Genomic DNA, 14,751 nt, shown 5'->3' with positions numbered 1-14,751 from the left:
TCGAAGAGATCCTCCTTCTGATTCTAGTGACGCAAAAATTCCTTCAGATTCAGAATCAGAGATGACGACCCTAAAGAAACTCAGTGACTACTCGTAGCCGAAGCTCACAGATTTCCCGCACCTTACTCCCACTCCGGCTCTAGATGGAGTTCAATTTGAGATCAAGCCCCAATTTATCATTATGATAGAGAGGAAGAAATTCAGTGGATCTAAGGGTGAAGACCCTAATCTTCACATTGCAGATTTCTGCCAGTATTGAAACACCATTAGACAAGTCGGGGTCACGCAGGACCAAATCAGGGAGATTCTTTTTCCCTCTTCATTATGTGGCAAAGCTAAATTATTGTTTAATGGCTTGAATACAACTGTACTTGGTATTACTGACAGGGAAACTCTTGCTTTGAATTTCTATAATAAATATTATCCTGTAGAGAGAACAGCGGTACTAAGGAGTGTTATTCAGAACTTCGCTCAAGAGGCCGATGAAACGCTATATGAGGCTTGGGAGAGGTTCAAGGATCTACAGAGAGAATGCCCCCACCACAATCTAGCACAATGGAAATTGATCCAAGCTTTCTATAATGGACTTGGAAATTCTTCTAGATCAGTTCTAGATTCTGCAGCCAGTGGGACATTCATGAATTTAAATGTGGACGATGCAGTACAGGTTATCGAAGACATGGCAATACACGATTCCCAATACGGGAATCCGAGAGGGTTTGCAAATAAAGGAAAACATAATGTCGATTCCGTGTCCTTTTTGCAAGCTCAATTAACGTCTATTTGTCAAAAAATTAGATTATCTTACTACTACTCCTAACTCTGTAGCTAATGTTTCAACTCCTATAATCTTAGTTACCGGAACCATCCATATCTTTCGTACAGGAGTACCAATGTACAAAACCCTCCACCTCCACAACAACCACAACCACAACAGCAACCCCCACCACAGCAAAAATATTACCATCCAAATTCTGGCCAGAAAAGCCAAGCATCACCCTCATCATCTTCTGACCCTGCCATGACAGAAATTAGAGCAATGCTTACTAATATGAAAAAGCATATGGAGAGCAGGGATGTACAAATTGATTCTATTTTAGCCCACAATAAATCATGGATAATCAAATTGCACAACTTTCATCTACCCTACGATCCCGTCAACAGGGAGCTCTACCATCACAACCTATCCATCCTACAGATCATGCCAATGCAATCACTCTAAGGAGTGGTTCACATTATGATGGACCTCCTATGCCGAAGGAAGATGGACCAGTTCCTGGTCTAGATTCCTCTATACCAAACGCTAACCCTGCTAACCCAGAAGGGCTACAAACAGATGCTAACCCTTCTAATGTTTCTATGCAGGGTAAATATCAGGATAATGGAGGAGATGTGCAGAGCCCGGTTATCAAACTACCGTTCCCTAATAGACAATTGAAGAGTAAGTTTGATAAACAATTTGGTAAGTTCTTAGAGGTTGTGAAAAACCTACAGGTAACAGTTCCTTTCACTGATTTAATCACTCAGGTTCCTGCATATGCTAAATTTATGAAAGACATTCTGACTAGGAAAAGAGCCTTTAATGAAGTAGAAACTGTAGCTTTCACAGAGGAGTGTAGCGCCTTATTGCAAAATAAATCCCCTCCTAAATTAAAGGATCCCGGTAGTTTTTCTATCCCTTGTCATATAGGGAATGTTTTTTTGATAAAGCTTTGTGTGATTTGGGTGCCAGTGTCAGTGTTATGCCATCGTCTGTCTGTGCTAAACTTAATATGGGAGAATTAAAAGTTACTAATATAACTTTGCAAATGGCAGATCGTTCTGTAAAATACCCTTAGGTATTTTAGAGGATGTCCCTGTAAGAGTTGGTAAATTTTTTATTCCTGTTGATTTTGTTGTTGTAGACATGGCAGAGGATACACAAATACCCATTATATTAGGTAGTCCTTTTCTCCATACTGCAAAAGCCATTGTTGATGTGAAAAATGGTAAACTAACCCTTTCTGTTGGTGATGATAATGTTACTTTTAATCTAGGGAAAGTTTAGAAAGGGCCTATGCTAGAGGAAAATTGTTGTTATATTGATATAATTGATATAATGGATGATATTTGTGATGATAGCTTGCCACAGGTTCTTGCAAGGGATCCCCTAGAGGAAATTCTTTGTGGAAATTTATCTACAGACAATGCAAGCGTTTGGGGTAATGAGGTACAAGATATTGAAAGAGCTTTTTCCTTAAAAGAGTTTGACCCCAAGGAAACAATGAAGGTAGTAAATTTAGTTCAGGAATCGAAACCTGCAGAGGTTAAGAAATCTGAACTAAAACCTCTCCCTTCTCATTTGAAATATATTTTTTCTGGATGAACAGGAACTATATTCCGTGATCATCAGTACTGCACTTAATGACCTACAAACTTCCCAACTTCTAGGGGTTCTTCAAACACATAATAAAGCTATTGGGTACAGTATTGATGATCTCAAGGGTATTAGCCCTGATTTTTGTATGCACAGGATACATCTAGAGTATAAATATAAGCCCTGCATTCAACCCTAAAGAAGATTGAATCCTAACATTCAGGAAGTAGTCAAGAAAGAGGTTATGAAATTACTTGATGCGGGTATTATCTATCCTATTTTTGACTCCAAGTGGGTAAGTCCTGTGCAGGTAGTGCCTAAAAAAGGTGGGATGACTGTGATCACTAATGAAAAAAAATGAATTAATTCCCACTAGAATTGTAACAAGGTCGCGTATGTGTATTGATTATCGTAGACTGAATATCGCCACTAAAATGGACCACTTCCCCCTCCCCTTTATAGATCAAATTCTTGAGAGGTTAGCTAACCATAAGTTCTTTTGCTATTTGGATGGGTATTCGGGATTTTTCAAAATTCCGATTCACCCTGAACATCAGGAAAAGACAACTTTACATGCCCTTATGGCACTTTTGCATATCGTAGAATGCCCTTCGGTTTATATAATGCTCCCGCTGCCTTTCAACGTTGTATGATGAGCATTTTTTCTGATTTCATAGAGTCTATTATGGAAGTCTTTATGGATGATTTTAGCGTGTATGGTTCTTCATTTGATTCTTGTCTATTTAATTTCGCTAAAATTTTAAAACGATGTGAAGAATGCAACTTAGTTCTAAACCGGGAGAAATGTCACTTTATGGTGACAGAGGGAGTAGTTCTAGGTCACATTGTATCTGATAAGGGCATACAAGTAGACAAAGCTAAGATTTCAGTGATTGAGCAATTACCTCCCCCAGTTAATGTTAAGGGAGTTAAAAGTTTCTTGGGTCATGCGGGGTTTTATCGTCGCTTTATCAAAGATTTTTCTAAAATTGCTAAACCACAGACTCAGCTTTTTCTCAAGGATGCTCCTTTTATTTTTACTGACGAGTGTCTTGAGGCTTTTAACAGGATTAAGCCGGCCTTGATATCGGCACCCATCATATGTTCTCCCGATTGGAATCTTCCTTTCGAGATCATGTGTGATGCAAGTGACTTTGCACTAGGAGCCGTGCTCGGACAAAGAAAGGACAAGGTTTTGCATGCTATTTATTATGCAAGAAAAACTTTTGATGAAGCCCAAGTCAACTATGCCACTACGGAGAAGGAGTTTCTTGCTGTTATATATGCTTTAGAAAAATTTAGATCATATCTTGTTGGTTCTAAAGTCATTGTTTTTACTGACCATGCAGCGTTGAAGTACTTGATAGCTAAGGCGGAATCAAAGCCAAGGCTACTCCGATGGGTTCTTTTGCTCCAAGATTTTAACATCGAAATAAAAGATAAAAAGGTAGCAGAGAACATAGTGGCAGACCACTTGTCACGTATCAGGTATGATAAGGGTAAGGATTCTCTTCCTATAGATGATTCTTTCCCTGATGACAATCTATATGTAGTTGTAGAGAAACACCCATGGTATGCCAACTTTGCTAATTATTTAGTAGGTGGTACTCTACCTCTTGACTTGTCCTACCAACAAAAAAAGAAATTCCTTTCTGATGTTAAACAATATTTTTGGGATGACCCTTTTTTGTTTCGTGAGTGTGCAGATGGATTATTTCGCAGGTGTGTTCCCGAATAGGAAGTCCACTGTGTGCTTGCTAGTTTCCACACCTCAACATATGGAGGACATCATGGCCCCACTAAAACGGTGGCTAAGATTAATGAGTCGGGTTTTTATTGGCCAACAATGTTTAAGGGTGCTAACACTTTTGTGTAGGCTTGTGACTCTTGCCAGAGGACTGGCAACATCTCGCGGCGGCATGAAATGCCTCAAACCGGAATTTTAGAAGTTGAAATTTTTTATGTTTGGGGTGTTGATTACAAGGGACCGTTCCCTTCTTCAAAAGGGAACCGCTATATACTTGTTGCCATCGACTATGTATCCAAGTGGGTTGAGTCCATCGCTACTCCAACTAATGATGCCAAGGTGGTCCATAGAATTTTCAAGAAAACCATCTTTCCCAGATTTAGCGTGCCTAGAGCGATAATCAGTGACGGAGGATCTCACTTTCATGAGCGGAATTTTGACACCCTCCTCAAAATTTATGGTGCCTACCATAGGACAGGTTTAGCCTACCACCCCCAAACTAGTGGCCAAGTTGAAGTTTCTAACCGTGAGATCAAGGCCATTCTAGAGAAGGTGGTAGCAAAGTCAAGGAAAGATTGGAGCGATAAGTTGGATGACATCCTTTGGGCGTACAGAACTGCATTCAAGACCCCTATGGGTACTACTCCATATAGACTCGTGTACGGTAAAGCATGTCATCTCCAGGTCGAATTAGAATACAAGGCATATTGGGCTATTATATTAAGGAGCTCAATTTGGATGCCAACTTAGCGGGAGAAAAGAGGTTACTTCAACTTAACTAACTTGATGAGTTTAGGTGGACGGCCTATGATAGTGCTCCTGTCTACAAGGAGAAGACAAAGAGATGGCGCGACAAGATGATCCTTCCGAGAGAATTCAAATAGGGTGATAAAGTGTTGGTGTTCAACTCTCGATTTAAACTATTCCCAGGAAAGTTGAGGTCAAGGTGGTCGGGTCCTTAAATTGTAAAATGGGCCAATAAATTCGTTTCTCTGGAGGTTTTCGATGAACATGGTAACGAGTTCAAGGTTAATGGCCAAAGACTCAAGCTATATCATAAACGGGCTACGATTGGTGCAGTTGAATTACTTCACTTAAGTTGTTCCGATTCACTTTGAGCTCCAATGTGGTAAGAGGGTCGTGCGGAACCTAGATAAACCAGCGCTTTGCGGGAGGCGACCCGTATTTCTTGCTTTCTAGACTAGTTTTTCGTTATTTTTATTTTATTTTCATTATTTTTATTTTTATTTAGAGAGGTGAGGAGAGTGAAATTTTACCTTTCATAAGTGTTTTTGTACAGGTTTTAGATCACAAAGTAAGGAGTTTTCAAGAGAAAAAGTTCGAAGAAAAGAGAAGCTCCAAACTGGGTACGAGCCCGATCGGGCGCGCATCTTAAGGCCAGAATCGAGCAATTTTGCTTCCGATCGGGCTCAAAATATGGATTTTATCGAAGCATATAATCGCCCGATCAGGCGAGGCATGCCCGATCGGGCGCGCAAGTACGAAAGAAAATCAAGGGTAATTCCGCCCGATCGGGCGGAAATTTGGAGAAATCGAGTGCCACGAAAAGAAATATCAGGCAAAGCTCGCCCGATCGGGCGAGTAATCTGGCGATTTTGAGGTTCGAGTTCGCGCCCGATCGGGCGCGCATTTCACATATCCAGCAAGCATATAATCGCCCGATCGGGCGCACCTAAAATCCGGAGGATTTAATCCTCTTTCTCCTCCTCTCTTTTCTTTTTCTTTCTTACTTCTTCTTCTTTATTCACACTTTCTCTCTCTAAAACCTCCATTTTTAAACCTCCAAACTCACGTTCCTTCCAAGATCTTCTCAATTTCATCCATCAAAACCTTAAAATTTTTACATATTCTTAATCCTCACACCTTCCTCTACAATTTCCACCCACTTTCTCCCACTTTCTCTAAAAATTTCTTAAAACCCTTAGAGAGAGAAAGCTTCAATACCCAAATTTCTCACTACAAATGGCTTCCAAACGATCTAGACAACAAAGGGGTGAAAGTTCAAGGCAATAACAACTAATGTCGACCCGGAGCTTCAAATACCGGTATGGGAGAAGGTTTTTATCACCTCAACGGAACAACGGGCAAGGATGCTCAACCTCATCGAGAGGCAGGTAATCTCTACTCGTTTCGTTCACCATCCTACTTTGTCTAGGCTAAGTCTTGATAAACATGTAGAGAAATTTTTTAAGGGTATAGGCATGAGTGGTTTCTTCCAAATGCATCATGATACTTATGATTACTTGACATTAAAATTTATTTCTAGATTTAATGTTATTAAAATGAATGCTTTGATCACTCATGTACAATTCCGATTGCTAAACAATGATGTGCGATTAACTCTAAAGGAATTTGGTAAATTATTTGAGCTAAAATCGGACAAACCTATCGAACCCTCCCAACACCACATTGTCGTGGTCTACAAGAGACTCACCGAGGAGGGTTTGATTAACCTCCAACACGCCAAAGGGACGTGGATTCAACATCCCGTCCCAAAGTTTTGGCAAAAGGTTTGTCGGCCTCACAATTTTTAGGAGGCATGAACCGAAAAACGTAAGGGGGGATGAATTTTAATTGTTGGCATCCTATATGATCCCTAATGCTGAGAAATTAAACATACCACACAGGATTGCCCAACACTTTCAAAGGGCGTCCAATGCGGCCGAAACGGGTAGGTCTAGGGCGCCTATCTATTTTAGGGGGTTGGTGACCCATATTGCTATTAAACACCTAGGATGGAACCCAAACGGGCATAGGAAAGTAGTGGGTTCAACCCTCATGGACCTAGCTTACTTAGGGGGCCTAAATTGGGTGCAACCCATGGGCGGTGAGACTTGGTGGATAGTCCACCGGGAATCAGGTAGGGAAGACCAAGCTTTTACCCAACCCAACCCTGCCTTGACCAAATTTGAGAAGGGGAAGCCTTCTTACACATTCGAGATAAACGGTCAAGGCGAGGTTCAAAAACCTCACCTTTCACCACAACCCCACCATTCCCCCCAACACCATTCACCACACTACCCACCACCACCCCAACCCTTTACCTATGGCATGCCCACCTCCTCCGTCGATTATAACATTGACCCCAATGCCCCTTATGACCTTTCGGCTTTTCGGAGCCAACTTGACCGTATAGAGATGGGGTAAGGGAGAGTAGAGGGCATGGTGCAAAACCTAGATTATAGGTTAGGCCCTTTGGATAGGCGGGTAGGTCATATAGAGAGGAACGTCGGGAGGGGTTTATACCCGATGTACGATGACTATGCACGCCGAGGGGCTATTCCCCCCGAGGCATTAGTTCCCGATTGGTTCCAATACCCCCAAGGAGGGTATTCCACCCCCGGAGCTTTTGGTACTTATGTGGACTACTCTTCAGTCCATAGATTTGGGGGTAATGCTCCTTTTGGGGGTATGGGGGGAAATGTGAACCCTAACTACTTTGCAGGTGGTTCGGGCTGTGGTGGTACTGGAATGAGCCAGGGTGGTGCCGGCTTGAGCTATGGAGGAGGATACGAGTGGATGGATGATGATGAGGAGTAGCTTCTCCTAGCTACCTTCCCAAGTCAATGAGGGCATTGCTTGATTTGGCTTGGGGGGAGATTTCTTGTATATATGGTAACTCTCTCTTTCTTTCCTCTATTTATTGCTTTTCTAGTGCAGTTTTTATTACTTTCCTTTATGAAAAAATACAAAAAAATTTGAAAAATAAAAAAAAAATTCAAAAATACGTTCCAATGAATTGTAAATCATGCTTCCCTGTGTCCCATACTTGGAAAATATTGTTTTGATTCTTGGTATATGATAATGAGCTTTGTGAATTTGTTAATCATGATTTGAAGTTTAATTGTTTGGATTCCTAAACATGCATCAATTTTGCCAACTATTTGTGAATATAGTGCTTGACTAGTTCATTTGGTTAGGAATGTGTGATAGTTCCTGGTATGTCAATGAATTTGAGTATTGGTTTGCAACTATTAGTAATGTTTATATGGCTCAATATTATGCACATTGATGAGGACAAAGGCATTTGTTCTCTTAGGTAGCCTTTAGACGATATTAGATACATTTGTTCCCTTCTTGTTACCCATGTTGTTGCTTGTGCCCTTTTATTGTTTATTTAGCCACATTACAAGCCTATATGAGCCCCATTGGTTAATAGTCCCAAGCTTGGCTTGGGGGAGCTATTAGTTGGTGAGGTGAGGGAGTTGTGGTGTGCATATCATTTGCACAATTTGGGAATAAAAGAAGAGTGATTGTTCTTTGATATTATGATTGGAAAATTTTAATGTGTTGTGTTTCAAAGTTAAAAATTTCCAATATGAGGTAAAAAAGAAAAAAAGAAGAGAAAAGAAAAAGAGTTGTTTCATATGTTCAAATGTTCTATTTGAAGGTTGTTCAAGAAAAAAAAAACAAAAAGGTTCAAGTTTGAAAAAAAAAAGAAAGAAAAAGAATAAGTAGTTCAAAGTTTGTTTTAATTCACTCTATTTCATATTATCATATTTTGTGAGTGAATATGTAATTGTTGGGATTGTGTTGTGTATATGATTGTTTGGTGAACTTTTGTGGAGTTGAGTTGTGATTGGAGATGATTTGGTCATTACTTGTTTTTGACCTTGGGTTTTGTTAGGATATGGCTCCCTTAAGCATGGCTTTACTCTCACATTTTCCTAAATTTATCCTACCCTTTACCCTAGCCTTACATTACAAGCTTTAAAGACCTTCCGACCTTTGTGCATATGAGTTGTATGAATGTGAAAGTGTTGTTTATCAATGCAAGTTATGATTTGACATATTTCGAGTCGACTAGTAGGTTGAGCGTTCATTGTTTTAAACACACGAGAGTGTGAGTTGGGAGGGCATTGTTCACAAATAAAGGGGTTGGTTGGAGAGCGATCGAGTACATCTTTTACTCGCCACATAAATGAGAGTTGAGTGTGTGAGCACTAGTCTAGAATTCTATATGCTCATGTGGTTTGCTCTACTTGACAATTGTTGGGGAGGAAGGGTGATTAGATGAATGAGATTGATTAACATTGAAGCATGTTCATTAGATTTACCTTGAATCGTTTGTGTTTGATTTTGTTTATTGGGATGGATCTTGTTTTATATGTTCATTGATGAGCTCTTTGCTTAGGGACAAGCAAAGGTTTGGCTTGGGGGAGTTTGATATGTCCAATTTATATAGTGTTTTACCCCCATCCCATGGTCATAATTAGTAGTATTTTTGGCTCTTTAGGGCCACTTTTATAACTAATTTGTGTTTTCTAGTGTTTTTGTAGTTTTGCTTGAGTTTTGTAGGAAATTCTACAGTTGGAGCGTTTTCCGAGTTTTTCACAAAGCAACTACGTGCATTAGGAGGACACGACCACCCTTGAAGCCCAGGACCGGTGGGAGCCGGTGATTAAGGGCTCGGTATGTAATACCAGGGCAATTGGATCAAGTAATCAGGACCCGAAGAGGAAATCCGGATTGGACCGAGGAATCAAGCCTAATTGAAATCTAAGCCTCGAAGAAGAAGTCGGGCGTGATCGGGCAAGCATACGCCCGATTGGGCAGGCGCGCGCAAAGCAGCATGAAGAAGAAAGGCGCGCCCGATCGGGTGAGAGTAGGCTCGATCGGGCGCGGCACACCAGCAAGGGCGTACGAAAAATAAGCGGGCCCGATCGGGCGCGTGTTTTTTTAAGCACCTGATTAGTTTTCGGTTAAGGATTTGTTTTAGGGATGTTTAAGTACGATTCTTGTACGTAATTTTGGGATTACCTTCTCTTTTAGATTTTCTCTCTCTACTTAGAATATTTTCTCTCTCTTAAACTCTCTCAACATTGTTCTTAATTACATTCATTAATCCAGATTTCTTTTGGTAACAATTTCTTCTCTTTTAATTTCAGTTATTTTATTTAATTCATTCATTATGTCTTGCTTTATTGATTTGATTAGTTTAGGTTTAATTATGCTTGAGTAGTTTTATTTCTAGGGTTTATGGGGATCTAATAAATAATATGAAGGGGTAATTTGTGATTGTTGATTATCAATGCTTGGTTAATTTTCTATTGATTGATTTAATGCTATGCAATTAGGTTTGGCCAGATTTAATTGTATGAGTTTAGCAATATTTATTCGAGATTCGACAGATGAGAATTGATGTTTAGGCTTAGTTTCAATAGGCGGACTAATTTATAAATGGTTAAGTCGAGATTCGACAGATGAGATTTAATACCGATAAATTAACTCTGTGATTATAATACGTAGCGAAAGCTCTTTATAATCTGATTAATCGATGCTTGATGATTGCTTATTATGATTTACCCTGGAATATTGTTTATTATTGAACCTATTCCCTAGGCCTTTTTATATTTAATTTCTCCTTACTTTATTTTCCCTGATCATATTCTACGTACTATAGTCTTTAATTACAACAACATTGGTTACCTTGATCATTTAGATAATAATAATTAATTAGGAGTAGAAAGACTTGTTTCCCTGTGGATTCGACCCTACTTCCCTATCTGCATTAGTTAGAGGACTTAGGTAATACTTTTGATTAGGGGATACGACTTTACCCTGTCATCAATATAGGAATGGAAGGGAAAAAATAGACATTTGAAAACAGGTGAGAATAAACTCCACTCATTTTTTTTATTATGACGAAATAAAAAGGTGCATGAACCTAATATATGATCATAAACGATATGGTGCACGACTCGAGTCGTAACATAAAGAAAGTGTGTGGACTATACTTGACTCGTGAGTGATTAAGTGATGTTATAAGACTCGTAGTATGATCGTATGGCTAGACATGTGAACAGTAACCAAAATGACTGACACGCGGACCAAATTAGCACGGAAGACCAAAATAGGGGTTGACTGGACATAAACTTGGGCACCGTGTCGCGGCGCAACTATCGTGACACGGAAAAACTACACCGTGACACGGTATTGACTGCCGTGACGCTGCATTTTTTGCCGTGTCACGATAATCAGTTCCAAGTGTTTATGTGATTTTACCTTTTTTCAATTTTATAGTTTGTGCTTATTACTAAGTGAGTACGGTCCATAGGCAATTGTTAGTCATAAAAAAATCCACCATAAACAAAGAAAGATTGTTAAGGTTAGGATCAAAACGACCAAATATACACACATAGCACACGTAGGCACAGTGACGCAAATAATAGTTCGCAACCTAAGGTCCAGTTCTATGTTCCACTATGGTCAGGTTTTATTTGGTGTCAAAAGGGTACCATGGTTAAGAGTTTGGACGCGTTAGCAAGGCAGCCTCCCTTGAGAGTGTATGCCAACGGCCAGCTCCGCGAGTTCGTGATGAAATCGAACTCGAACTCGACTCCATGGTTTGGGTGGATTTAAAAACTCGGATGAACCCTTATTGCTATGAGCGTTTTTTGGTTGATAGAGCTTCAATCCCCCAGGGCTAAGACTTATGTAGAACACACACGTTATTTTAGAAAAATTAAAGGAAGCTGAATGTGATAAGAGAAATAAAGCTACTTGAAGGATTTCAAGACTGTCGCAACACGGCAAAATCTACCGTGTCAAGGTGCCACACACCGCGTGACACTGCCTAGCGCCGTGACACGGCAAGCTTTTTCGTGGCGCGGCAATCAGGAAATCTGACCATTGCCTTTGTTTTCTTCGTTCACAACCAGGTTATCCAATATTTCCTACGGGACAGACCTGAGATACGACGTTAAAATGTCTATGCATATGCAAAAATGCCTAATTAATGACAAGAATAATTTTAAAGAATCTTTCAAGTCTCATCCACTCATCTTAATTAAATACCAATCACTCAAATCGATAAATAACCAAGAATCCTCCCCAGCGGAGTCGCAAAATTGTAGGCGTCGTTCGAAGTGCACCTATGTTAAAGCATGTGTGATTATTCTTGGCACTTACAAGAAGTGGGAATTAACATAATACGATTAGGGACAAGGAAATTAGGGAGCCGCCAACAAGTTTTTAAGGAACTTGTAAACCGTTCATTGATCATAAAAGGCAACCACAATAAAGGGACAACGATAGGCAACAACGATTGACCCGTGAAGGTTACACCCCATTCATAATCCATGAGATTACTAACTCCATATGGTTCGGAACCACGAAAGGAGGATCCGGGATGATGGTACGAAGTGAGTCATGGAGTCACATTCGCCCGTATTGGCCTCTACTCTATTCTTATACTGAAAAGTGATTCCTTCGATCTCAAAGGCATGCAAATAAAATATTTAATTTGCTCTAAAATATTTGATATGTCCATTTTATATAGTGTTTTACCCCAGTCCCTTGGTCATAATTGGTAGTGTTTTTTGCTCTTTAGTGCCACTTTTATTACTAATTGGTGTTTTCTAGTGTTTTGGTAGTTTTGGTTGACTTTTGTAGGGATTTGCACTTTTAGAGCATTTTCCCGGGATATTATGAAGTGACTACGAACATTGGAGGAGCACGAACAGTTTTTATAGCCCAAGGTCGGTTAAATTCATCGAACCGGTGATTAAGGGCTTAGCAATCAAGATTCCGAGGCATTTAGACCGAGTATTCAAGACCCGAAGAGGAAATCCGGATTGGGCCGAAGAATCGGAGCCCAATCGAGAAGTCCAAGCTTGACCAAGTGTCCGGGCTCTGCCAAAATAGGCACCGCCCGAAGGCGCGCCCTGCCGAGCGAGGAAGATTAGTTTGCGCCCGGCCAACCGCGAGAGATGCATATATTGGAAATATGGCGGGCTCGATCGAGCGGCCCTTCGCCTAATCGGGCGCAAGATTTTTTAGGAGCTGATTTTGGCGATATTTCTTAGTTTTAATTAAGAGTAATTATTTTTTAATGCTAATCTCGATTCCATTAAACCTAACAATGTTGCTAATAGCCCTACAGAGCTAAAGAGTACTACTAATATTTCTGATAATACATTGCAGGGTATAACTCCAAGGAAGGTAGCAGCTCCAGATAAGAGCAGTAATGCTCCAAAGCCGGTTATCAAAATCCCATTCCCCAATCATCACTTAAAAACAAATTTGGATAAGCATTTTGGTATGTTTTTGGAGATGGTTAAAGATTTGCAGGTAACGGTTCCCTTTATAGAATTAATTACACAAATTCCTGCATATGCTAAATTCATGAAGGATATATTGACTAGAAAGAGATCTATTAGTGAGGTAGAGATAGTCGCTTTTACTTCAGAATGTAGTGCCATACTACAAAATAAATCTCCACCTAAACTGAAAGATCCGGGTAGTTTTTCTATCCCTTGTCATATTGGAAATCTGATGATTGATAATGCATTATATGATTTGGGTGCTAGCGTTAGTGTCATGCCATTGTCTGTGTGTTCCAAGTTAAATATGGGTAAATTAAAAGCTACTAATATTACTCTACAAATGGCCGACCGTTCTTTTAAATACCCCTTAGGTGTTTTAAAAGATGTTCCTGTTAGAGAAGGTAAATTTTATATACCTGTTGATTTTGTTGTTCTTGATGTGGTTGAAGATTTGCAAACCCCAATTATTTTGGGTAGACCATTCCTTAACACTGCAGGAGCAATTAAAGATGTGAAATGTGGCAAATTGACACTATCAGTAGGGGATGATAAAAATACTTTTAATTTGAATAATACCCCTAAAAGTCCCATGACAGAGGAGAAATGTTTTAGTGTTAATGTTGTTGATAATTGTTCTAATAAGCCCCATGCTCTTGCAAAAGATCCCTTGGAGGCGGTATCTTGTGTTGCATCTTCTACAAATTAAATAGACAAATTGCAAAAGGAAGTTGATGAAATAGAAAGAGCCCTCTATACTGTCGATCTTGGCTTTGAAGATGAGAAGGTGGAAATAAACAAGCAAGTTGTAGAAACTGAGCCTATAGTGAGTGTTCCACCAGGTCGAGTTGCAATTGCTCAATCCAGTGATAATTTGAAGCAATCATCGGTCAAAAAGGGGTCTCTTGTGTGTAGTAGTAAAGAACCCCCATTTCATGACAAGGATTATCCACCGGATAAGGTGAATTGGCGTCCCACAGGGTATGTCAGGAAGCCGCGTCGTGGTCTAAACATCGCTCGACCGGGTGAGAAACCACACGATCAAGTGGTAGGCCAAGGGTCCTAATTTTTAAACTTGGTAAGAGGGTCGTGCGGGACCTAGATAAACGAGTGCTTTGCGGGAGGTAACCCGTATTTTCTTGTTTTTATGTATAGCTTTCTTTCTTTTTCTTTTTAGGGGAGAGATGAGGGAATTTAATAAGTTTATTGAGTTTTTGTACAGGTTTTAAGGAAAAGAGTTGGTTAAATTTTGGAGAAAAGAAAAAAAACTTCTCGTACTAATGTTGTCTTGGGACCAACCGGGCAAAGCACCGCCAGACTAGGCGCGAGACTAAGGGTTCAAATTCAATAATTTTCACCCGATCGGGCGAATGGCGCCCGACCGGGTGCGAGAATTGACGAACTACATAACTTTTCATCGCCCGCCCGGGCGAAGGGCACCCGACTGGGCGCAAGAGTGAAGAAAAAAATCGAGCATTTTGTCGCCCGATTGGGCGCGAGAGCTATCAATTTCAGGAATTTAGATCGCCCGATCGGGCGCGAACATCTTCCGCCCAGCTTTTCTTCTTCTTTCTTCCTTCTGT

General features: G+C 40.2%; 1 non-coding gene across 1 annotated transcript; it reads right to left on the bottom strand.

Annotated features, from left to right (window-relative positions):
• Positions 1-442: 442 nt before the first annotated feature.
• On the bottom strand, positions 443-549 carry LOC145626015 (small nucleolar RNA R71). Its single transcript, XR_014110900.1, has one exon. It is a non-coding gene; the product is annotated as a small nucleolar RNA R71 (small nucleolar RNA).
• Between the last annotated feature and the right edge of the window lie 14,202 nt (positions 550-14,751).

The sequence above is a fragment of the Chenopodium album genome, chromosome 3, assembly GCF_948465745.1.
Source record: "Chenopodium album chromosome 3, dcCheAlbu1.1, whole genome shotgun sequence".
Classification (NCBI taxonomy): Eukaryota; Viridiplantae; Streptophyta; class Magnoliopsida; order Caryophyllales; family Amaranthaceae; genus Chenopodium; species Chenopodium album.
This window is presented reverse-complemented; position numbering and strand designations above follow the sequence as displayed.